The sequence below is a fragment of the Thermobia domestica genome, chromosome 5, assembly GCF_964235325.1.
Source record: "Thermobia domestica chromosome 5, izTheDome1.hap1.1, whole genome shotgun sequence".
Classification (NCBI taxonomy): domain Eukaryota; kingdom Metazoa; phylum Arthropoda; class Insecta; order Zygentoma; family Lepismatidae; genus Thermobia; species Thermobia domestica.
Window position 1 is genome coordinate 158,024,165 of NC_137458.1, and position 26,161 is coordinate 158,050,325.

At 35.5% G+C, this 26,161-nt stretch overlaps 1 protein-coding gene across 2 annotated transcripts in view; it reads left to right on the top strand.

Moving 5' to 3' along the window:
• Window positions 1–1,080: 1,080 nt before the first annotated feature.
• The window catches only part of GABA-B-R2 (gamma-aminobutyric acid type B receptor subunit 2), an 832,753-nt gene continuing 807,672 nt past the window's right edge, over window positions 1,081–26,161 (top strand). For both annotated transcript variants that reach the window (XM_081759238.1, XM_081759239.1), the window contains exon 1: window positions 1,081–1,101. The gene's annotated coding sequence lies outside the window, so the exon portion shown is untranslated. The remainder of the gene's footprint in view (window positions 1,102–26,161) is intronic.

Here is a 26,161-nt window from a genome sequence, read left to right on the forward strand (position 1 = left end):
TTTATGACCATAGAACGAAATTGGTAATGGATGACGAGAAACGTCTTTTGCAAACGATTCAGCGTCTCAAAACAACATATTATGACAATGGACAACACTCTATTAAACCCAGAAGTGGTTCATATTTAATATTACTTTTCTGGCTTTAACAGAGCAAAGGTTGTAGAAGATATTTAGATGCGATTTTCTGCAATCAACTTAGTGTCCGAAGAATAGGTTCCATCTTCTCCATTAATCCTCTATTCAAACCGAAAATGGTTAAAATTAACCATTTTCGGTTTCAACATTTATCATCTTAGAACACAAATCTACATAGCGGCAAGTAGTTTTCCGCATCCGTCTGCCAGAAGAACATATCATCACAACAAGCAACATTTTACCCAAACCGGAAGTGATTGTTATTTACTACTTCTTCCGGTTTCAATACAGATTTACGTACAACAAAGAGGGTAAGAAATATCGAAATGCAAGTTCTTACAATTTATTCACTTTCTGAAGAATAAGTTGCATATGCTCTTTTAGCCCTCTATTGAATCCAAGTGGATAAAATTAACTGTAATATTCTACTACTTCCGGTTTTAATTCTGATATTCATAAAGCAAAAACCGTAAGAGATACCGAAATACAGTTTTTTTTACATTTTTTTGCAATCGATTCAACTTCGCAAGAGTAGGTTTCCGGTTAGCTTAGGTTAGTCCTAACCTAACTTAACCTTAACCATCTATTCAAACCAAAAGTGGTTCAAATTTACGATTTCCGGTTTCAACATTTATCGCCGTAGAATCAAAACAGTAGGGCATAGAGAGTAATGGTTTTCTCATATGGATTCAGCTTCCAAAGCTATCGTCATATCTTTGATCTTATTGATCTATTGTAACCAGTAGTTAGATTTTCTACTTCAAAGTTTGAGTATTGAATTCCAATAGTTTGGAAGTCTACCATAGATACATACTGTGAAACGAAATTAACTTGTTATATTATTTTATAATTATTTAGTTATTATACAGATTAGGTGTTAGTAATAAATTGTTTCTCTATTTTTGTTACAGGTACATAAATTATTGTTTTGTTATACGAAGAACGTAAGGTTGCCGATGATTGGTAAGCTCTTATTTACTTATTTTTTTAAAAAATATTTATAACCTGCTTGAAATCATGTTTATACGTCTTCCAATGTTGGTTTATGTTTACTTTGAAATAAAATTTAATATATATACCCGTGATGATAGGTGTTCGCTTTTTTATAATTTAGCCCTGTTTCCTTTACAGGGAAAAGAAAATATCTCCCTCTGTAGTCAGCAACTTCTAGATTGTTTTTGTTATTTACTAAAATGAAAATATTGCTGAAACAGCAAACGTATACTAAACTTGAACAGAATTACACACTTATGCAGGTAACTATATTCGAACAGGATAGGAGCTAGGAATGAACTAAGACCTGCTATATATATTCTAAAAACGAGTTATTCTTTATGCATCAACCTGAGGGTTTAACCTAATCCTAAACATACACAAATACCTATGTGCATAAACCACAAAACTATTTATTTTTACCAAAATACTTTCTCTTTGATAAAAAAAAATACACTTTCTGACTACACAACGTCCAAACAAATCCCTAATAACAAAATATATGAAGACGAACCAACAGGTTTGATGCAGTTTTACATTCATCTCTGTTCTGATCTAGATTTCCATATAGTTTTCTTGTATACATCGTTAGCTCCTGGCGTAAGGATACGAGAGCTTTTAGCTTCACTCCAGATGTATGTGTGTTTGTGTATGTGATACTTTATTTCTAGGTACTACTGACTAGATCTGAACGAAATTTAGTGGGCAAACAGTCTATATCCAAATGAATAAAAAAAATGCTGCGTTTAGTGTTTAGGTCCGGAGAGGGACAGACTTGGCTGGACAATACTTGAATTGCATGCGGTACATTATTTCTCGGTAACTACTTTTCGAATCTGAACGAAACTCGGTAGAGAAGTAGCCCATCATGTAAGAAATAAGGACAGCTATCTTTCGTGACTTGGCTCGGTATGCCTTATATATGGTATTTTACTCCTTGGTAACTACTTGCCAGATCCGAACTAAATTTGGTAGGCAAAGTAGCCAATGACCATATCAATAAATGATGCTACATTTTGTGTAGGGGCTCGGCTAGGGACAGGCTTGGCTTGACTCGAACAGCCTTATATGTAGTACTTTCTTTTCTCTATAACTACTCGGATCTGAACGAAATTCTGTGCGGAGGTAGTCTATCGTCCACGAAATAAGGATCCAAGGAGCCAGAGACAAGCTCGGCTCGTCTTGTATGTGGTACTTTAATTCTCACTAACTATTCACCAGATTTGAGCTAAATTTTATGGGCAAGTACCGCATCGTCTATGGAATAAAAATCGCTGTATTTTGTGTCCAGGCTCGTTTAGGTACAGGTTTATCTTGTCTTCTATTTGATACTTTATTTCTGGGTAACTACTAGTCGGATCTAAACGAAATTGAGTGGTCAAATAGCCCATCGTCTAATGAATAAAGATCGCTTTATTCGGTAGCCAGTTTCGATTAGGCCATGTCTCGGCTTGCCTTGTATATACTACTTTATTTCTCGGTAACTACTGGTCAGATCTGGATTAAATTTGGTGTGCTAGTAACTCAACGCCTATGAATTAAAGAACGCTATGTTTGGTGTCAGGTTTGACCAGGTACAGGCTCGGTTCTACAACAGATGATGTGTTCCACAGCTTAACACGCTGGGAATTCCTGAGTTTGCTTCACTAGTGATGAGCGCAAGAGTCTTGGTCTTGCAGTTTTTGCAAGAGTCTTGCATGCAAGACCAAGACCAAGACCAGGAATCCCGATGCAAGACCAAGACCAAGACCAAGGGATGCAAGACCAAGACCATACCTGCAAGACCAAGACCAAGACCAAGACTCTTGCGCAAGAGTCTTGCACAAGTACCAACAATACTTGAATTTTTTATAGAATGTAAAAAGGAAGAAGAAAAATCATTACATTTTTCACGTGAACTTCTTGGCTCCAGTAAAAATACCGCCGGAAATCGGTTGTTCACGAGACGTCCGACAGCATAATTCTATGAATTGTTACAAGCTATAATAACTTCAGTGTCTGATTTACTTTGGTCATCATCTGATCATTCACGACGACCCATGATTGGATTTTGGGAAATCATATGAAGAATAGTTGTGTCCATAAGAAGTGGATAAGCAAAAATAAACTAGAGCATGTTATAAACACGGTAGCTCAGTGGCAGAGCGTTCACCTCTGGTACATGGGGCCCTGGTTCGATCGCAGCTTGCGCTATGTGAGCTTTTTTGGTGAACAAACACCCTGTGCGTGGGTTTCCCCGTTTCCTCGTACTTTCTTCATTCCACCATTTCTCATCATCACTGTTTCCCTTAGCTTCAGTGTTATAATTGTGGGACGTTAAAGTAGATATTTATTAAATAATTTCATTTCAAAAACATATGAATGGTGTTCTTCTTCCAAAACTAACGGGAAATGTAGCATTGAACATCGGCAATTCCGTACATCATAGGTGCCGACTACATGGATATGGCCTTGGCTCTGAGGTTCAAGCATCCGTTGGAAATTTTTAATGTGTACTTATAAAATTAATATTGAAATAACATTTTCATGACATTGACAAAAACTTAGCGCATGTGACCGCAAGTTTGATTTCATAGGCGGATGCTTATACGTTGAATAATTGTTTATCAATATAACTTATAGCCCCCTTAAGTATACGGCATATCTAGGATTCAACGATATAACATTATACAACAATAAATAATCTATATTCACAACTGAAAGTGATTTCGTACTTATTTCAAATAACTTGAAGTTTGATGCCGTTGTTATGTATTTAATATTTCTAATGTAGGTCAAAAGTATTTATATAAATTGAGTATATACATATATAAAAAGACAGACAGTTGAGTCGTTTTCAGTTTTCACTCAAATTATTCTAAAATATTGGGGCCGCGGTGGCTCAGTGGTAGAGCGTTCAGCTCTGGTGTTTGGTGTCCCGCGTTCGATCCCAGCCCCCGCCAAGTGAACTTTGTGGTGGACTACACCATGTGCGTGGGTTTCCTCGTGGTTCTCCCGTTTCCTCCCACTTTCTTCTTTCCACCATTTTCATTCATTTTTCATCATCACTGTCTCCTTAGCCTAGCCAGCATAATCGTAGGACGTAAAACTCACAAATTTAATTTCATTTCATATTCTAAAATATTAAGAGGTTTAATTATTATTATTTTAATTTGTTCTCTCTTTTTTGGTCAATATTGCAAAACTTATCATCATCGTCATAATAATAGCTATTCTGCCATTATTGGCAGGTCACTTGCTGCAGCTGAGAAGCTTCGATGACTGTAGTCCTCAGCTAGTCTCTTCGTCTTAACGTAGCAATTTTCTGTCTTAATATCTTTCTTCAACTACGATCTCCTTCGCCCCCTCCCTCTAGCACGTCCCTCATAATACAGTTCCTCCTCAGCCAATGTCTTCCTCTTCATTACATCTAAAATTTTTCTTTTCTCCCCTACTGCTACTATTTCTAAAACCTTCGCATTCGTTTTCCGTTCAACCCAGCTGATTCTGTCCTTTTTCTACATGCCCACATTTCGAAAGTCTAACTGTTTCATCGTTTTTGCGTATGTTCTTATTTCTGCCCCATACAGTACATATTAGAATCAGTAAAACAAAATTTCAATATTTAATTGGGAGATTGTTCAATACAAAGATGAGCTAATCGTGGTAGGAAAGAAAAAAAATCTGACGCCTTTAGAGTGTAAAAATAATTTTGCAATTTATGGTATTTCAGTAATTTGTGCCGTCTTGGTTTTCTTTCATGCGTCTCACTGTCAGGGATAGCCTCTCCAGTTTGGGAACCAGTGGAGTATTGGATCTGTTAAAACATAAAAATATTACGAAATGTTGTGATTTATCTTATAAGTAGTGAAGCGTGATCACCCATTGAAAAAAAAAAGTAAAGGTCATCGCCTATGTTGTACAGTATCATCACACTTACACGAAGGAAAAATAGGCCCTATATTACATTTAGAAACATACATTGTATTTCCCTCACTATTGACGCAATGTAGGATTTATTATCCCTTATATCCAGAGTAAAATTTACTTATGAAAATCATAGATTTCTTAAAAGCAAAACTTGCAAGACTCTTGCAAGCAAGACCAAGACTGGGTGTGCAAGAACAAGACCAAGACCAAGACTAGGTGTGCAAGACCAAGACCAAGACCAAGACCGAGGGTTCCACTGCAAGACCAAGACCAAGACCGCATGTGCAAGACCAAGACCAAGACCAAGACCACCCGGGTCTTGGTCTTGGTCTTGCATTTGCTCATCACTATGCTTCACCCTGGTTTATTTATTATTTTGTTCTTCTATTTCAACCCTGGGACTTCCTCTGGGTAATTTTCCTTCTGTCATTCCTTCCCTAACTAATTGCATGTTTACCCATGTTTCAAAATAGTATTCATTTTACTCCTTTTCTATCTTATCATTCCCATCACTTTTTCGTTTGATACCTTATCTACTAATCTGTTTCAAACCTATTTTGCCTTTCATAATGAACGAAACCTATCAATAATGCATATCAATAGTTCTTTTCTCCTCAGTACCATGCTATATAATATGCATGCTGCTTTTTTATTCTTGTTTGGGAATCCCCTAATCTGATAGCATATTAGTGTGAACTTGATTGTAATATGAAGACATGTAAGTACTAATTTCCTTCAGTAAGATTAGTATCTGCTTAATGACCTAGTCATTATTTTGTGGAACGAGCTGCGTATCTACGAAAACATTAATATCTAGATATAATGTGTGATATTTCCTGCATGATTTCCTAAACCGCTGAAGCAAAATTTCGTAGTTTTCAAGCTAGGGCGCTTTAGAAACTCTTTTCGCCAATGTATTTAAACTTTAAAAGGAGACTTTTTTCTTCATCAAAGAAAATTTAAGTATTTTGTGTTTGTTTACTACATGATGATATGCTTTAGTTTTGATTTCTTTTAAAACTCTGTAATACAGAGTGCACTCGGTAGTTCAACACTTATAAGGCCAGCTAGGTGTTGAACTACCAGAAATGTTGAACTGCTGAATATATTTGTAAAAAAAATGTGTACGGTTAGATGTAAATACGTAATAAAACGGCATTACTGTATGTACTGTACTTCAAAACGCATTTACTGGTAACAATTTAAGTTAAATTTAGAATCACATTTTTCTTTCAAAACCATATACAGTACAGTTGAAATGTACACTTTAAATTGCTCGCTTGCGTCGCGTCGTCCGGCTCGATGGTGAAACAAAGGGAAGAAGAAAAGGAGGTTTTTTACATCTACAGTAAAATTCTGTGGTAGCGCCTTTTGTCAGGTCCGTTTGTCAACAATATGTTGAACTACTGGGCGGCCGAACCTCAAAACCGTTGAAGCATGGAGCAATGTGCTAGCCATTTTGCCAAATGTTGAACTACCGAATGTGGTGGCTGCAAAACTGTAGAACTGTAGAGCGAGCCCTGCACGCCAGGAAAATACTCAAAAATGTTGAACTACTAGGCTTGTTGAAGTATCGAATGTTGAATTACCGAGCGCGGCCTGTATAGTCAAATATAAAATTTCAAATGAATTAAAACTGTACTTAATCTTATCTTCGTCTTTTCCTAGTTACGTGCGATCAACATTTCTGATTAATCTTCCCCATAAAGCCCCGTCTTGGAACTCTTCTTCTCTTAAACATTTCTCTTTGAAGGTATTCTTAATCATATCTATCCATTTCCTTTTTAGTCTCCCTCTACCTCTGGTCCCATCTACTTCCATTATCATCTTTCTTCTACATAGTTATTTGTTTTTCCCATTAGCTGGTCATAATACCACTGCAGTCTTCTTTCTTGAATCATAGATATCATTATAACCTTGGTCTCCTCTCTCATTTCTCCCCCTGTCTCTTCGTGGTACCACACGGGTACGGTGGCTCAGTGGTAGAGTGCTTACCTAAGGTGCGTGAGGTCTCTGGTTCGATCCCCTGCAAAGTAAGTTTGTAGTGGACAACATCGTGTCCGTGGGTTTCCTCGGGATAATTCTGTTTTATCCTACATTATCATTCTTCCATGATCATTCACTTGCCTTAATCATTTTTCACCCTTAGCCTAAATAGAGTGAGGCGTCAAAGTGAGACGTTAAATTAAAATATTTCATTTAATTTCTTATTATCACTCACTTCTATCGCAGTATTCTCATTTCGATAACACTAAATCTTTGTCTTTTGATTTCTTTATTGGTATATGGCTCAGCTCCATATATTATTTCTGTTTTGACCACTGTCTTGGAAAGGATCCGTTTATTCTTTACGTGATTCTGTAGTCATCCATAGCGCCACATACTTCCATCATATTTCACAATCCCTCTTTCATTCTGTATGTCATTTGCACGTCATAATTGCCACTCATGGCAACAGATCAACCTAAATATTTAGAACTTTTCACTTTAATCAACTTCTTGTAGCCTTACTCCCCCCTTTCCTTTTCTATTGAACTCGAGATATTTCGTTTTCTTTCTACTAATTTGCTTCTATGTTCCTAGAGCCTCCTCCAAATATCTACTTTCTTTGTTCTTCAACCCTATTTGTATTGCATAGTGCACTTAATAACTATTCTTAAGTGTACTAACGTAATCACTAACAACTATACTAAATAACGATACTATTAATTAATTGTGGCATGCAAGGTAGTAGAGACCGAAAGATCTTTCAAGTTGGAAGTTTTCACATCCGTATTCCTGATTAACTTGAGCTTCAACGAATAGGTATAGCTCTTAAACCATCGAGGAATAATCACCGAAAAACGCTTCCTCCTAGACCGTTTGGCCGATCTCAACCAATCTTAGCACGCTGATAGAGCATGTCGTGCTGAGTGACAACATAGGTCGAAATCAAAAATCCGATGTACCATCGAGGAATAATCACCGAAAAACGCTTACTCCTAGACCGTTTCGCCGATCTCAACCAAACTTAGCACGCTGATAGAGTATGTCGTGCTCAGTGACAACATAGGTCGAAATCAAAAATCCGATGTACCATCGAGGAATAATCACCGAAAAACGCTTCCTGATTACGTAGTTTAAGCTCGCTCAGCTCATTTCATTGCAATCGGGTATATCCATTGCATTCCTAGTTATTATTATTATTATTATTATTATTATTATTATTATTATTATTATTATTAGATGAAACTTCCCATGAAATATCTTCTCAACTTATGAGTGAATTCCTCCCTTAACCTCAAGCTCATCTCTAAGCACTAAGAGTCATTGAGAAACTTCACAAAGTAAAACAGAAAATCCTCAAGAAAATTGAATATTTTTTTTCAAAGGAAAGTTATTGATATATTTATTCTTGTATGTATTTCTTTAAAGATAGAGTAAAGTATTTCTTTAAAGATGGAGTAAATTAAACCCTAAAACTTTCATTAATTTCAATAACAGAAACTTCATTTGGTATTATCATCCCAGGTATTGTGTCATTACTGGCAGACCACTTGATGCAAACTGACCGTCTTCAAGTATCACGGTCCTCAGTTAATCTCTTGGTCCTGACGTAGCAATCTTTTCTTTCAATACCATCTATCGATTGTACCTTTTTTTTTACCCTTCTCTAACAAATCCATCTCTAAGCAACGTAATATCCATGCTACGTTGATAATATTATCACCCACTAAAGGACAAAAAACTGTCTCAACTCTTTAAAGAACTAAACAATATCCTTCTAAAAGTAAACTTCACAATAAAACATGAAGAAAAATCAAAAATAAATTTTATATATTTTAATCCTCTACCACCCTACATATTACGTTATTCGTAGAATTTTGTTATTCTGTTGCGTACTTTCTATGGGCAAATTGCCCAATTGAGTATATTTTGTCACGTTTGACCCCTGCATTATTAATGGATTTTAACTCCAGATAATATGCTTGTTTCTATGTTTAAAATAAACCATACTTAAATTTTATTAAAAACTAGTAAATTTGCCAGTAGTTATCGCGGAAATAAGCAGATATATAAACGTAAGTTGAGTCAAACAGTAGAAACTCAATTACGCTTGCTTTAACAATTCAGTATTCAGTATGTTAGTATCGAATACTATGAAGTATATAAAAAGACCCGTTTTATCTTAGATTAAATAGATATCATGATACTATGGTGTTGAAATCTCCACTAAAACAGAAGAGAAAAAGGAGCAAAAAATAGATAGAGAAAATAGACAAAACCGAGAATTTAAGTCAGAGAGAGAAAACCCTGACCATTACCAGAAGTTCCTCTTAATGTAATTTATGAGATTCGTTTTCTAGCTCAGCGGAACATGGATGGAATGTGTTTCTCGGGGCTAGATTTCGTGACCAGATTGCTTTGCTACCATTTCGTGTTCGCTGTAGTTGATTAGTCGACCTATGCTATTATGTTTCCTCGCTGTAAAATGGAATTTAAAGGTCGAGATAACCTTTTGTTCATACATGAACTACAAAATGTTTTGTAAATTTTTATTCAATTACTACTACCTTAATCAAGTTGCTTCCTTAACGTCATCTAGTGTTAAATAAACGTTACTAATTTCTTATTCCTTTATTAATTTATTCTCTCAACTGGGAAATCCGGCTTCGATTCCCAGTGGGGATTGTAATTTTCTATTCACGTTCTCCTCTACTTACAATGCGAATCTAAGGTTCACTCACTCTCTTTAAAGAAAGTAGGTGGGGCAAACTGAGGACGTAAATGAAATGAAATGTTTTCTGTTTTACGTCCCACTTATGCCATGTAGGCTAAAGGCGATGGTGATGATGAGAATTGAATGAAATGGTGGAATAAAGAAAGTGGAAGGAAACAAGGGGATCCCGAGAATATCCACACACACGGTGTTTATCCACCACAAAGTTCACTTGGCGCGAGCAAGAAGCAAACCAGGATCCTCAAGCACCAGAGGTGAACACTCTACCACTGAGCCACCGTGCGCCCGAGTACGTAAATGAATCCGGAGTAAGGTGCTAATCTTATCATGTCTATGACAACATAAGTAAAGAAAGCATTGATCCTCTACAGACAATACTTGGACCCGGGGGTAAAAGTGGATCTGAAAAGGTAGGGGACGCATGATGTCACGCCGTCTCCCGCGCCTATCTTTACCATTGTAATTTTTTTCAGGGACGCCACAGATATTTTCTGGAAATGAGGGGACGACGTATTCCTGCGTTCCCTCGGACTTTTACCCCTGCTTGGACCCTTCATGATATATCTCAAAGAAAAATCAACCTTCACTTGTACTTTATTTACATTCATTTGTGAATGTGTGATTATAAATTAAGAGTACGATGCAAGCAGTGTAGTCACCTCTAAATTTCCAAGAACATTTATGCATCTTACTAGGAAAGGTAGCGGAGTGTCACTCGTGACTTCATATCGATAGCATGCTCATTCTACTTCTTTTAACATATTATTGTGTACCACAATGTAATGAAACAAAATATTTAATTGAATTTTAAAATGTGTATAAAACAGGCAATGTATGAAGTGGAGGCAGTTTGAATATTCTTTAGGATTCATAATCCAATGGAAAATTTAGAGTGCCTTGACTTCTACAATGCAAATGACCGGCGATGACTTCTAGAACTAGGAAGACTCAGAAAGAATTAGCAAGAATGTTGACATGATGGAAAAATCATATAAATACTACCGGATTCTCTTCCGGGTATGGGAAGTTCTATTTTGACGTCGAAACTCTGCGAGTCAAATTATTCATAATCAGTTTTGTTACTCCGTCATTCTGTGTAACGATGACGAGCAGAACCTTTTTTTTTTTTTTTTTTTTGAATTTATAGAATTCTATTTTTGTAGTCTGTTATATACTAGTGAATATTTCTTGTAATACCTTACTTCAAAATATATACACAAAACCTGTCAATATTAAATCCCGAAACAGGTTCAGATTCCCCTTCACTAAAAGTCAAAAGGAGTTCGATTAGTTTTTGCTGTTCTACCATAGAATACAGTGGCTTTTTCGGAAAGCCTTTACATTTGCGATTCGAGTCAATGGGTATTTAGTTAATAACTCCTCTATTATCTTTTTTCAATTTTCTCCCTCCATACTCATTTTACAATACTATCTTTCATTCTTCACTAATAACTATTATTATCCCTCTATTTTATCAAGGAGATCATAATTATGGGACGTTAAATCAATATTTGATGAACTTTTGTTTAGAAATACCCTGCCATTTACGACCTAATTTTACCAACTCCAGATTCTGAGATTTCGTTTTGTTAGTAGCGAAGTTCATCAAATACGAATGTATGTTAACTGACATAATGCTGTTTGTCAGGAAAATGCAAAAGCAATGTAATTTCTCTTTCTATATTTCTCAATCTTTTTCATTTCATCTATTTTCTTTCTTACAAATCTTACACAGATATTGTTTCAACTAATAAATCTTCCAGTTATCTTTCTCTCCTTTTATCACTGAAAACGCAGAAAGAGTTTCTTTCTAGAAAGACCTCTCCACCTATCTCTAGGATAGTAGTCATTATTTAGAACCTCAAGTTCTCATCTTTAACATTAGTTAGTGTTCTTCTCAAAAGTGAATTCTGAGAAAATATTACCTTCATTCGTTCAAGTGTAAAGCACTTTCATTCCGCTTTGAAATTGTCATTTATTAAACTCTACTGTAGATGAATGCATGTAGGTTTCCTTTTCTCTGGAAATAAGTCTTTCTCCAATTTACGTTTCACCGAGAAAGATGCCTTGAATTTGCGATTTCCTAGAAGAGAAAACTGTTACCATGTAAAATTATTATGCTTTTCTTTCTCCAATGAAAGTTGAATTTTCCCTGCAACGTTGTTACTTTTGTGAAGATTAACATACAGATGCACCTCAAAAATGGATTGAATGGTGCTAACGAACCAACTTCATTCTGTTCAAATTTCTTTATTTAATTAAAACAAATATAATTTCGTATATTACCATTCTGTCCAATTATAGGTAATCGGAAAAAGGGATTAATATATGGTATAGTAATTAGTAAAATTTGAAAGTCATCTATTCAAGTTTCTCCTCAGAAAACTAAAATGTATTCCCACTTATGATTAATTTGTGATAGACGTTATGAAAAAGATGGGTACATTTTTAAAATTATAATTGCATGTATTATAATAACTAAATCTACTTCGACTCTCCATATCAAATTGATTGTATATAGCTATCGATTTTTACCGGAATTGCTGTAACATCAACAAAAGCACAATCTTAGTTACAAAGGTTTCCAGTGTATAACTGCCATAGTACGCCAATGAGAACTTAATGACCAGTATCTCGTAAGTGTTCAGTTATGCTAGTTTCTGCTACTGAAAGATGATTCCGAAAATTTCTGTTCAAACAAATTGGCGCTCCATCTCATTTTGGCGCGCAGAATTGTGTCGCTACCTAATACAGAAAATTTACACTGTTGTATTTGACCAATGCGCTCATGACTTTCAAAGTGCATTATGTTGTAATTTGTGATTTTGTTTTCCTTTGAAGGTTTATTAAAAAACATTCTTTACGTAAGTCCGTTGATTGTAATAACCAAGGTGAGCTAAGCTGAGAAATGCTACAAATGTGCATGTACGTGAGTCGAACTTGACTACCACTTTGACGAGTGTATTGTCCACCTCGGAAAGAAGGATACCATACTATACCATACCATACCATACTCATGTAAAATGGTATGAGTAAAACTTAAAGATTAGAATAAAGAATAGTTTCTTCTAACACATCCTCCTCTTTCAAATTTAAGAATGATGTTACAGCAGTATACAATATTTATTTGTTGTAAGTTTTAAGGAGATATTTCAAGTGCCACGTACTAGACCTCCAAGCTATGCTACATTTATAAGTATGGAATGTCCCATAGAACAGATCATCCCGGTTATTCGTCTTCGTGGACAGTTCTAAGAAAAAAGGGGGTAAGACGTATCGAAAAGTTCTTTAATGTAGATTCAACGTCTCAAGGATAAATTCTATTTCTGCTCAAGAATAGGTTCTATCTCATTATTGAGGCTGCAAATAGTAGCAATTTCAATATTGGATCACCATTTACTAAAAATAGTAAGAAATAGTGTAAAATGTCGCTATAATATGGATTCAATACCAGAAGAAATAGTTCCGCCTTTGCCTTTATCTCTCTATTGGAAACGGAAATAATTCAGATTTACAACTTCCGGTTACAATATTGATATGTTAAATGAAGAGACTTTCAATCTGTCGATATTTGCTAACCGGCAAGTGACGAAGATATGTTACTGACCGGCAAAATAGGTAGAACGTAAGTTCTACTGATCCTACTGAGAATAAGCAAAAACAAATTTTGCGGACCATCAGTAGAAAATCACTGTCGTAGAGCAAACATGGTAACAAATACCGACAGGCATCTTTTTTATTTTAATTCAGAATTCCAGAATAAATTTCATTTTCTCTTCTCTTTATTTAAACGAGAAGTGGTAAATTTAGCCAGTTCCGGTTTCAGTTTCAGATACCAAAGAAACAAGTACAGAAAGAGATAACTAGAAATATTTTTTTATATGTCACAGAGATAGTTTCTAGCCCCGTCCTTAAACTTCTATAGAAAAAACAAGTGGAAGATCTATAATTTTCGGTTTCAGTGCTCGATCTTTATATTTTGAAAGTATACCTAAACTTTACACTGTGAAATGAAACTCGCTTCCTATAAAATATTAAAGCAAATGATTGGTTTAAGTTTGAGACGTAAAAATTTTAACATGTTTGCACGTAACGATTGAAGACCTCTTAAATATTCACTGTAGACTCTGTACATGCAATTTCACGAAACTTTGAAAAACACATCTGAGTATTTATTAACGTATTCCATGGACTAGGGCTATTTTTAAAGGTAATTTTCATTATATAATCAACTATTCCTCTTAACAGAAGTTCAAGTGGCATTCACATTTGTGTTACTAAAATGTTTAATACCCTATTACATAGTATCTTCTTGGTTTTTGAGTTATTTCTCTTTATTTCCGCTATCGTGACTAGATCTGTACTTCACCGTAAAATAAAATTATCAAGAATTAAGTGAAAAACAACGTACAGTTGGGCTCCTTCCACCCACACTTACACGTTATTAATAGAAATTACTGAACGAGAAAGACCATTCCTAAATGTGGGAATTCATTGTTCGTAAAAACTCGAGACATCAAAATAGATCATCGGTATTAATTTTTGATGTAGCTGCTCTTTTGGATATTCTTTTGCGTTTGTCCTGAGTCAAGGCACCATTCATTATGCACTTAAACCAGTTTTGCGTGCTATTCGTTATAATTTGACGGTCGAGACAACTGCTGCCATCTGGACTTTAAGGACGATTTTCCCATCTGCATCTTTTAATAGAACCTTCTCTGAATCGATTTCATCTATTGTATGTAACTGTTAAATTTCCTTCCTTTTGTTGTGTATATATTTTTTTATTTTTGTACTTAAATTAGAGAAAATTATATATGGTATTGGGCAGGTCACGTTGTGTAAATACTTGTTATTTTCAAGCCATGTAGTGTCGTAACCAGGGAGTATCAAGCGAATGGAGCCCCTTCTCTCTAATTTATACGACGAATATTGTACTGTGTGAATTTATTCCATTTAATTTCTAAAAAATGTAAGATTTCTTGTAACCCTCTTCCACAAGCAGATTCTTACTAAGTTACTGAAACATGTAATCATATATATATGGGGGGTTTACTTGTATTGTTCTCTCATGCTTGCTTAACACAAATTACAACATAAATAAGACCAGAATAACTTTCATTTGAAATAAAACCACGATATTTTGTATTTGAGGCCGTTTAACTATAATTACATTCAATCGTACGGATATATATGGAATGCGCAAGGAAGACGAATTGCAAAATATAGTACGTGGTAAGAAGGATTTGCTAGTTTTATCCGCAACACAATGAAAAATTCTTCCTGAATCAAAACAAAACTTGTCATAAAAAGATTGAGAAAATGCGTAGTGTTACAACTATAACCAGCCCAAAATTTAAAACATATATTAGTTTCACATAGTGCTGATGACTATACCAAGTATTCCTTTCTAATTCCTCACGTAACTGGGAGTGAGAAAAGGTTGGGAAACACCATGGACCACAGCAATATTTCAAGATTTAAAACTATTTAACTGATATCTACAAAAAATAAAAAGAGTAATTGCTTTGAACTTCTGAAATCGGTTGAGATGAAAAACTGTCACCGTAATCACGGAATGTTTGAGACATCGAGAAACTGCATCTGATACGAATAATGAATCGCAAGAATAGAAGTTTCCAATAATTCCAAAGAATGTATTCCAGGTTTGAGTTACGTAGTAAATATATAGTAAATTTAGAAATGAGTATATCTAAGAGATGGTATATATCTATATCTATATATAAAATCTCCTGTGAATCTAATAAGAAAAACCTAAAACTCCTGAAAAATTCCTTACATAATTCTGTAAAGATACTCACCACACTTCCTTTTAGCCATATTAATGTTACGGCTTATAGAAACAAGAAAATTTGCAATTATTACCTATACAAATAAAGTAGCCTTTGGCTAGGGAGGCTCCGCCCCCAGACCCCCGCATTTGCTCGGCCTACGGCATCGCATCTCTTATGTATCAGCCTTTGCATCAAGAGTGAATTTTGTGCATTTGCTTTTTAATTACATTTCTTAAATTTGGCACAGCTGGAGGCTTCGCCCCCTGACCCTCACGTTTAGTCGGCCTACGGATCCGCACCTCTTAAATTCTCAAATCTACCCAATTTCACGTTTCTTTCCTACTTCAACTATCTAAAAGATAATATTTTGTATCCCAAGAAAACACCCATTTAAATAACATGGGAATTTCTTCATCTCCTTTTAGATCCCTCAGAAACTAAAAATATTCAATTTTTGCAATTTTCCTGTCGGTTAGTCCCGGAAGGCTACAATCATGCGAAATTTCATCATTTTAATCCTGCCGGAAATGCCTAAACATTTTGAGGTGTAGAAGATTTTCCATATAAATAACATGGGAAAGATTTGTCAGTTCCCCATAAAACCACTCTACAGTTAGAATTTTTTATTTTTAGCGATTTACTTAGTTAACGCTAACGAAAGCGTATAAGCATACAGAATTTCAAGGTTTTATTCGAATTCCAAGCACCTAAAACTTGAGATTATAGGTCCAAAAAAGGCTCATTTAAATAACATGGGGAATTTCTTCATCTCCCCTTTAGACGCCCTAAAAATTTAAAATATTCACTTTTGGAAATTTTTCTGTCGGTTAGTTCCAAAAAGCTATAATCATGTCAAATTTAATCATTGTAGCCCTACAGGAAGTGACCAATAATTTGAGGTATAAAAGGTGTCTCATATAAATAACATGGAAAATATTTTTCAGTTCTCCATAAAGCCACTCATCAGTTGGAAATTTTTACTTTTACTTATTTACTTAGTTAACGCTAACGAAAACGTACAAGCATACAGAATTTCAAGTTTTTATTCCAATTCCAAATACCTAAAACATGAGATTATAAGTTAAAAAAAACATCCATTTAAATAACACGGGGAAATTCTTTATTCCTCCTTTAGACCCCCTAAAAATTAAAAATATTCACTTTTGGCAATTTTCCTGTGGGTTAGTCTCGGAAAGCTATAATCATGCCACATTTCAATGTTCCACGTAAACCGAAAGTACTCCTTTAATTTATGTCAGCTCATGTAGTTTTATATATAGTTAAGAAATGAATATAAATGTGTCTGGCGCCTAAATCGTCATAGTTAGGCCAGTGCGCCAATTTTGATGATCTTTGGTACATGACCGGATCGTGATATAATTTACTGTTTTGTTTTCATCACATTAGATTTCTCTCGAAGATTCCCTAGAAAGAGAGAACGACCCTAGCAAAAGCATTCCACTACTAACATGTGAGGTAAAATTTAACGACAATGAGGTTCACTGTGTTTAAATCAGTTTTGTTTTGTTAAAACACATTTGAACCTTATTTTTAGGAGGTTAACCAAATTGGTTATATTATAACCTACTACATTAAGATTTGCCTTTAAATTCACAACTACAAAAGTGTTAACCAGCGTCGGACTAGCTAGATCAGCTGTTGGGAGATTGCCAGGGGCCCTTGGCCCCTAATACTCAAAGGAGGTCTTCCAGAACTGAGAAATAAAATAATGCGAATACTAATAATACAGGATACTGAAAATTTAAAATATGTTAATTTCATTCAATATTTAAAACTGATATATGTAATATAATAAATATTATAAATTTAACATATTGGAAACATTTTACAAAATTTTCCATGACTTACAATTTTACTACAAGAACGCTTAAACTCTTCTCTGCCTCTTTACTTTCTTATTCGCGTGTTCTACGTGCCTCTTGTTTCGCTTTGCTGGCCTCATAAAGCTTCCTAACATACATGACTCCTCGAATTGCTACCCGTTCAGCATGATCGGAGATATTTTCCAAGAAACCACAGCTCGCATACACACCTTTGTTCCCATACTGTTTGGCAGGTGATACTAAATCTTCTGCTTTCAATGGCTCCAATAGGTCATGTTATGTCACTGTGTTGACGTACGGTACAGCATTCTGCCGTAAGTTTTCATATAAACTTATGGACTGTGAGCTGTCTCTCCATACTCCTTGCTCGGTTGTTACATAAATTGTTGCACCAATGATTTGTTTTTACTCCAAACCTCCCTGCTCTGCAATCACAGAAGAAAGACATCTTCTAACTCTTTACTGGTGGGTAACGTTCCCATAATAGCCGACACGTTCCCACATTGAATGGCTATGCTAATGCGTTGAATCAGGAAAGATTTTGCTCGAGTATCTCCTGATTTAATTGATAGACGATGGCCGGTTTCATTTATAAATTTGAGGCCGCCTTCTTCCAAAGAACCGCTAGACTCAATTGCTATTGCAACAAAGCAATAGTTATCGAGTAGATTACTATATTTATTCCCTTTTGTTTCTCTTCGAGCAGCTAAGGGTCCAGTTTGTACTGAGGAAAATTGAAGGTTGAAAGGGGCATAAGTATCTGAACATGTGAAATCCCAAATCAATGCCTTTCCTTTCTTCCATGGCACTAATGTCATACCATCAGGCCTTTTCCCGTCTGAATATCCATTCGGTTCCCTCACTGCTGGGAGCCCCGCAGATATTAAAGCTCTTAATATTATATCATTCACACTTGAGTGACGTGGATGTCTGCCGGCGCTGCTTTTGCACGACAAACCGTGTAGTCCTTTTTTTATCTACTAAGGTTTAGCAATTGAGGCAGTGGTGTGGTTCACATATATCTGCTCCCAACCATAGAGCGATGGATACTCGGAAGCTCTCATTAGATAGATGTAGGCCCAGAGAAAGTGATGGTAGAGCTTGAAGCCATGCACCGTTTTCAGGGGACATGACCGCGAGAAGCCTGGCCTTATCTTCAATGTTATTTGTAGTCTGCAATAATGATGCTACATGGTAATTAACGATGGGCTCATCCCAGGCCGACTGATTGTTACGATTTTCGAGAGCCGGAGGGTCTAACCCAACTAAATTTGTCCATTTAGCTATGCAGTCCAGCACATCTGGATTGGTGATTTCGTCGTTATCCCATTGAAGAAGAAAGTTAATTAATTGACTTGCACCATAGAAAGACGCAAGAAAAGACGGAATAGCCATGTATGTAGCGCGACGGATTTCAAGATCTCCATTTTTGACTGGTAGCGAAGCTTGTATCCAAGAATTGTTATCAAGAGAACAATTGAGGATGGATTCCAGTCCAGTTTTAAGAGTATCGTCAAACTTTTCCAATAGGACATCTTCCTTCCAAGATGGAGAGCATCGAAGGAAATAAAATAATCTCGGCATTCCAAATTAAGCTCTTAATAAATAAAATGCAGAATGGGCTGAAAGTTTGGAAAGTTGTTACAAAAAAAATTCTAGTTTGGAGGTCTTGTCTAATAACATTTTGCTCTGTGCTTCTGTTGAGATAGCTGAATCTAAAAGTTCTGGTTGGAGTAAGGAGTTGAATACCAGGTGCTGATTTATTAAAGATATCATATAGGTTCTTAATTTGTTCTTCTGTAGCACCGAGGAATCCTACTTCGCATTTGGAGCAATTTAGCGATAAGCCAATTTATAATGCATGTGTGCGAATGTTGTCTAATGTTTATAGTATTACGTCTGTATTTCCAGCTATTGTTCCATCATCCAAATACCAGACATTCAGCTCTGCTTTAATATTATTAACAATTGGTTGGAGAGTCAAAGCAAACAGCGCTGGGCATAACGGATCACCTTGTTGAACGCCTCGCTGAGACAGAATAGTGTTATCTCCTATGTATAGAGGTTGCTTGGCTGAAAATAGCATTGAGAGATGCACAAAAAATATGATGGAAAATTGTTTTTAACAGAAACTAACATGGAATCTCGATTTAATTCGTTGAAGGCATTTCTGAAATTGATTTTTAAAAATGCTTTCACTTGGGTGTGCAAAGTACAATAATATGTGCGGGCAGCATGTACCGCGGCTTCCGCCCCAAATGGGACGCAGACTCCTAGTTGGTGAGGATATAGTATGTTGATTAGTGATTCGCGCATCTTGTTGCAGATTATCTTGGCCGACAATCGTCTCCAAACATTACCCACGGCTATTGGCCGAATACCACCACTTTTTTCTTAAGAGCAAGTAACGACTCGCCGAAGAATATCGGTCCCAATATGGTGGACAAATTTCCCGATATAATGAGGGTAACAGTTCTCTGATAGCCGTGATAAGATTATCTCTTGATTCGTAATCGTGGGATAGGACTAAATCTTTTAAAATTGAAGCTCTGAGGTTGTCCGTTCCACCGACGAATCCAGAAGGAAAAGATTTAATAGCTTTCAATAATTCCGTTGATGATACTTTAGTTGCTAATGCTGATGTCTCAGGAGGTTCAGGGATGGCTAATAAATGTGAAGGAGCTGGATGTTTTTCTCTGAGTGCTTCTAACACTGAATTATCTGGCATTGCTATCGAGTCTTCGGATGTTAGTAGTCTTACTGCTCCTCTTACATCACCGTCAGATAGTTTATTTTCAATATTCTTGTTATGGAATGATGCGGATTTTGACAAATCACGAACTTTGTATAATTTAATGAATTCGACTGGCAAAGCTTCTCGATGATTATTAGACCAGTTTCTTAGTCTCTGCTTCAACCATGTGGTGAGGTTGGTTACTTTCTCGGCATATGGCGGAATACGGAGAACCACATAAGGGAAAATTAAAAGATCTAGCCAAACATCAATACTATTAGTATTCGTTACATTTTTTAGAACTTCACTTAAGGAGTGAGCCAATGCTGGTCTGGTGCCTCGAGGAACTCGTCGGAGTGTAGGAATGTGGGACTTTAAATATATTAACACTTCTCCTATTTTAGATGTTGAGTCCATTGAATTTTCGTCAATCGCTTCATATGTTAATATATTTGAAATATAAGTAACGGTACGTTTCACATTAGAAGAAGATAGGTTTTCCTTGACTGATTCGCGATGGCGTCTACTAGTATCAATAGCTAGACCTCGTTGGCTAAGAAAATATTTATGGTAATATGAACATTGGGCTTCATCTGGTTTGTTAGATATATCCAAATTTGGACCTGGATTTTCTTTCCGGCAAGAGGCATCCGATTCACAATACGCATCATGATAGTTCGTTGCATATTGAGCCTCCTCTTCTAGTTTATTGATAACCTCTCTTTCTGTCATTGTTGGATATAATTGTGCTTATTGTATTAATTTAAAATAGCTTAAAACAAACTGATTTAATTTGAATATTAACGAACGATGGTGTCCGTTTCATTGTTGACATCAACTGAATTAACGCTTAAGAATATGTCTTTACAGAACCACTCAACCACTAAACCGATTTTAATACTGATTTCACATCTCTCACTTATCAATCATCACGAACAATAACACTGCACTTCGACACATCCAAAAGTCAATATTCCTTATTTCTAGAAGAGTTCTTGCAGAGAGACGCTTTTCAACCCGCACTAGTATACAGCAATATATATATTTAAATCTGGATTATTCAGGTAAAAATAGTTTACTACGATTCAACGATCCTTTTGTTTATATTGTGCTTAGCACAATACATACTTGTTATATTTGCTTGTTATGTTATTCTTGAAAATATAAATTAACTTAGAGCAATTCGACATATCTCTTTCAAATATGGTAGCATGCTGTTTTTGGTGAATCTAATAATGAACTTCAATTTATAACATTGACGCACCAGGAGATAAGGGGACATGTCCTCCCAATCTTTGAGCTTGAGGGGACTGTCCCTCCCCAATAATCCGATTTGAAACGTGTTTTTTTTGCCTAAGTAGAAACATGCCAATTATAAATATGCATGTATTCAGATTTCAGAATGTGTTCATGGCACTGATTTCTAATACTGATATGTACCACTACTCATCTACATCGCCTGATATATAATGTACAACAGGTTCATCTCAGAAATCAGATTCATCTACTGTAGTATGAGTTATCCCGCCCCAGAATAAGCCTCAAACCTGCCCTCCTCCCAATGTTTAAGACAACTCTGCACTTCTGATCCTCCACAGCATTGTTTTTCAACTTCATAAATATTTTGAACATTATTTAAAAAGTGGGAATGGTGTTATCCCCCTCCAGCAATGTTGTACACAAATTTGCGTCGCTGATCTATAATGGAATATAATGAACTTCAATCTCATTTAAAAAAGGAAAATCCAAAACTTTTATACTTTTACTGTATAGGACATGTCCTTAATTTAGTGGTTGCCTTTTTTACCATAAAGTAGATACAAGTAGAAAACTTATTTGGATTAGTACAAGAATCTACTTGTTTTTCAAGCACTTCTCATAAAAGAATGACTCTATGGGAAAAAGAAAGCTTAGTTATGCTAAGCTGTACAGATTAAAGTAAATTTGTGCAAGGTTCATGGTGGAACAAACACAAAGTTTTGTCATCCAGCGTAGATTTCAATTACAATGAAATTGAAACGTGCAAACTATTTTTTTATCAGTGTTGTTGGAGACGACAAAGGGAATCTTTGATTGCAAGACTAAATTTCTTGCACCTTCTCTAATTGAGCAATGGTCTAAATTTGAGAATTCATTTTTCGCTACAATCGTTTTGTGCCTTTTCTCAGTCACTTTTCCTATGTTTATCTTTCTGCAAAGCAAATTAAAGACGGGATTTTATGTACACATTACGAAAGCAAATTCGAGAAAGAAGAAACGAAACTATTTTTCTGAGTTTATTTCAAAATATAAACTTTTAGATGTTAATGCATATTTCTCAAGATAAGAACTTAGCACTGAAGTTGACTTCGCAGAGAAACAAATTTTCATCGAAAAAATGCGAGAAAATGTAGTGATTAAAGTAAATTTGCACATGTTTTCAGCAATTTAGGATATTTTAATATTCTCGAGTGTGCAAGTGGAATATTGAGGAAATATTTGTTTTAAACAAAAGTTTGCTGACTGATCCAAAAGGTACGATGAAATATCAAGGATCAAAGTGGAAACTTTTCTCAATAATTTAATATATTATGCTACACACTATTTCTCGTTTATCTAATGTGAATAGAACTGCCGTATTGATAAACTTAAAGCCGTTTGGAAGTCAGCATAAGGATTTCATCTTTAGTCGTGGAAATGCAGAAAGGAAATTACAACACAAACAATGGTGTAAAATTAAATATGATCATTTACAGCAAGGTTCTGAAACCGAACGAGAACAGAGTATAAGGCGATAATGTGTGAAGCCCATTGTGATATTAAGAGGAAGTGTTCAAAGTATTTTCTGTTCTACGCGATATTTCATCTCAGTCTGCACTGTTCGGTAATATATATGCTGTGTTCAGATTTCTGATAAATTACCTTCCATACAGACATTGATTTATACAGTGCTTTTTCTAAATTTCAAATAATGGACTAAGGCCTTTGTTAAGTCAAATTGTATTGTTTCCCCTTAATATTAATAAATTTGGTATAAACATTATTTTCGAATGTTGATAAGAATGATGTTTTCAATTAAATCGTTTCCTCAAGTGATGAGTTGAAACAAAAGTTATTGTGTTTTTGATTTTGTAGAAAGGAATAACTTGTTGTTTCTCTTCATCTGTATTTTTATCTATTTGTGTTATAGTCTATGTGTATATAAATTAAAGTCAACTGGGCTTGCAAAAGATGTTAGTTCTTTGTAATCATTATTGAAATTTGTTATGCTAACTAAGCACTGTAGTTTCATTGATGGATAAAAGCTATTTCATATATATTACAAACACATAATATTTGCATTTGAATTTGTTAAACTATTTTCAAGTGGTTTCTTTAGTAACACTAGCACTTTTATTAAGCTATCATTATTGTTGTTAGCTGATTGTTAGTCTAAAACTGGATACTATAGCTGCAGAGAGAGAAAGTTTTTCACCTTACACACACACACATGCACAATTGTTTATCATGGGCATTAGAATTGGGTGTGCGATGGATATCTTAACAGGGGAATTCCCTTGAAGGGGACCCATGACAGATTGTAACCGAGAGTCTGTAAACGTGTCAGTGCGACGCTGTTGTTAATTAAGGAAGTAGTAAGGTAGTTGGGAGTTTGTAGGGATGAGTTCGAAGGGAAAGTGTTATAAAAAGATGACGTTTTGTGTTTCTTGCTAAGATGATAACCTGTGAGAACATTTAATACACACTAATTATTTGCTGAACAAAACCATTATATTTTCATTAAAAATTAAATACGTGTTACAGTTTCACCAACTAACTTTTTGGCTTCATCAGACACTATGAGTTACAGGATAACTGTACAATCTTATATACATACACCAGCTAAGACATCTTTCTTCTGATTGGCTCCTGTCAGCAGCGAATCTCCTTCAAGTATACTTATTTGAAAATTCCTGTATTTAGAAAATATACAGGATCGTACAGTTATCCTGCAACTCACAGTGTCTGATGAAGCTAAAAAGTTAGTTCGTGAAACTGTAACGTGTATTTAATTTTTAATGAAAATGCAATGTTTTGCTCAACAAGTAATTAATGTGTATTTAATTATATACAAAGGTAAGCTTCTACTTATGGAAAATATCACTGTGAGAACACCAAGAATTTTGATTATGGCTAAATACAAGATATGTTTATTTTAAATATTATTGGTTCTTATCTTATGGTAAAGACGGGGCAAACGGACATGCTAAGCAGTTTTCTGTTGCTTGTATGAATACGAATGATCGAAGAGAACTCAAGATATTTCTTACAAACCAGTAAGCTTTGTACAAAGTAAAAGTATAACAAAGAAATCAGTTTGTCAATTAGTCAATGATATATTGAACAATTAGTACAAGGGTGCAAGATGTCCATATGCCCCATTGGGTGGGGCAAACGGACAGTTACAGTTACAGTTTATAAACTACTAACACTGTTACAATGAATGCGTACAAAGTGTGCATCACGACCATTTGGATCACATTATACATGGAACCAGAAAAAACAACCTGTACACATTATCCAATTTTCTCCCTCGAGATATCGTTTGAACGAGTTAAACTTCTAGCTGCAGCATACGACAATGATTGCGCTACACGCGCACTAAGTGTTTTGTGACGTTGTACGAAACCATACTCCCAATCTTTACCAGCCATTTTTGCATCATTATTGAATATGTGTTTGTATTTGTCCTCAACAGCAAAGTTGTACGACAACTTTGTAATTTGCGTAGAGTTAACCCAAATCCCATTTCGTCCAAAGTAAGTAGATGCTTTCTAATTCATTTTCTGCTGTGCTGAGAATGTTGTATGATTTCCAAACTTTCGGATTCTGTGCGATGACATAATGCGTCGTCGTAGTGTATTACGAGGGACATTGAAAGTTGTCGATACAATTGATAGAGACATCTTGTCTTCACGTACGGCTCTAACAGCAGCGGCTATGGACTCATTTTCCCATTTGCATCTGTGCATTGTGCGAGATCGATAACGTACCATCTTTGGAAGAAATGGTAGTACTAATAACAAACTTCTTAAGTAATATACATACACAGAAATATTGTTTTTCTACTTCATACTAACCATTTATGTCACTGTCCGTTTGCCCCGCTAATTGCGTGTCCGTCTGCCCCGCATATACATTGGTTTCAAATATTTGTGACCCTACTCAATAGATGGCACACAACATTCATTTACTCTAGTGATGCGTGTGACTATCCATCTATTGTCTGCTGCTCTTCCCGCAAATGTTTAGCAATTTTCCTTCCTTGTCAAATATTTAATTTTTGAAGTTGAGTTTTTAGAAATCACGTTTTGGGACACTTACTTCTGTGCAATTGTTGCCGATTTCTTTGCAATAGTGCTATACACATACGATATTCAGTGAATTCTACTCCTGCGATGTGAAGCACGAACTATAACCAAACACCACACACGACTCAACTCACTGTTGCCAGGTTAGCATATTTCCTATTACTATATTTCTTAACTCCTGTCCGTCTGCCCCCACCGTCCATCTGCCCCGTCCTTACCATAAGTGATTAGCGAGAGAAGGTAAACAACAATAAGATATTTGTGTAAAAAATATTCGGTTATTAGATAATACATACTTCGTAAGGAAGTATAGAAATAAAGGAAAATAAAAATCAGTTTATATGGCTCAAACTGAAACTGGGTAAGAGAGCAACTGTATCATTATCACTGCACTTTCACAGAAATGCGTATGCTAGGTAGGAACATACAGTTTACTTTCCACAAACACATCCTCTCTGTGCGAAGAAGGCATTCTAGCTACTACATGAATAAATTTGAATTTGGTACTGAAACATAAGAAATAACATAGACGTAATTTCTGAAATAAAACATCTGTTCTCAGTACTTACGGAATAAATTTGCTGCAAGCAATTTTCCAACTATCAGATTTTTTTTTCATATAACTTTTCCAGCCGTTTCTGTCCGCCTATTTATCTTTAAGGCTTAGTTTACGTAACTCCAAGTTAAACATTTAAAAC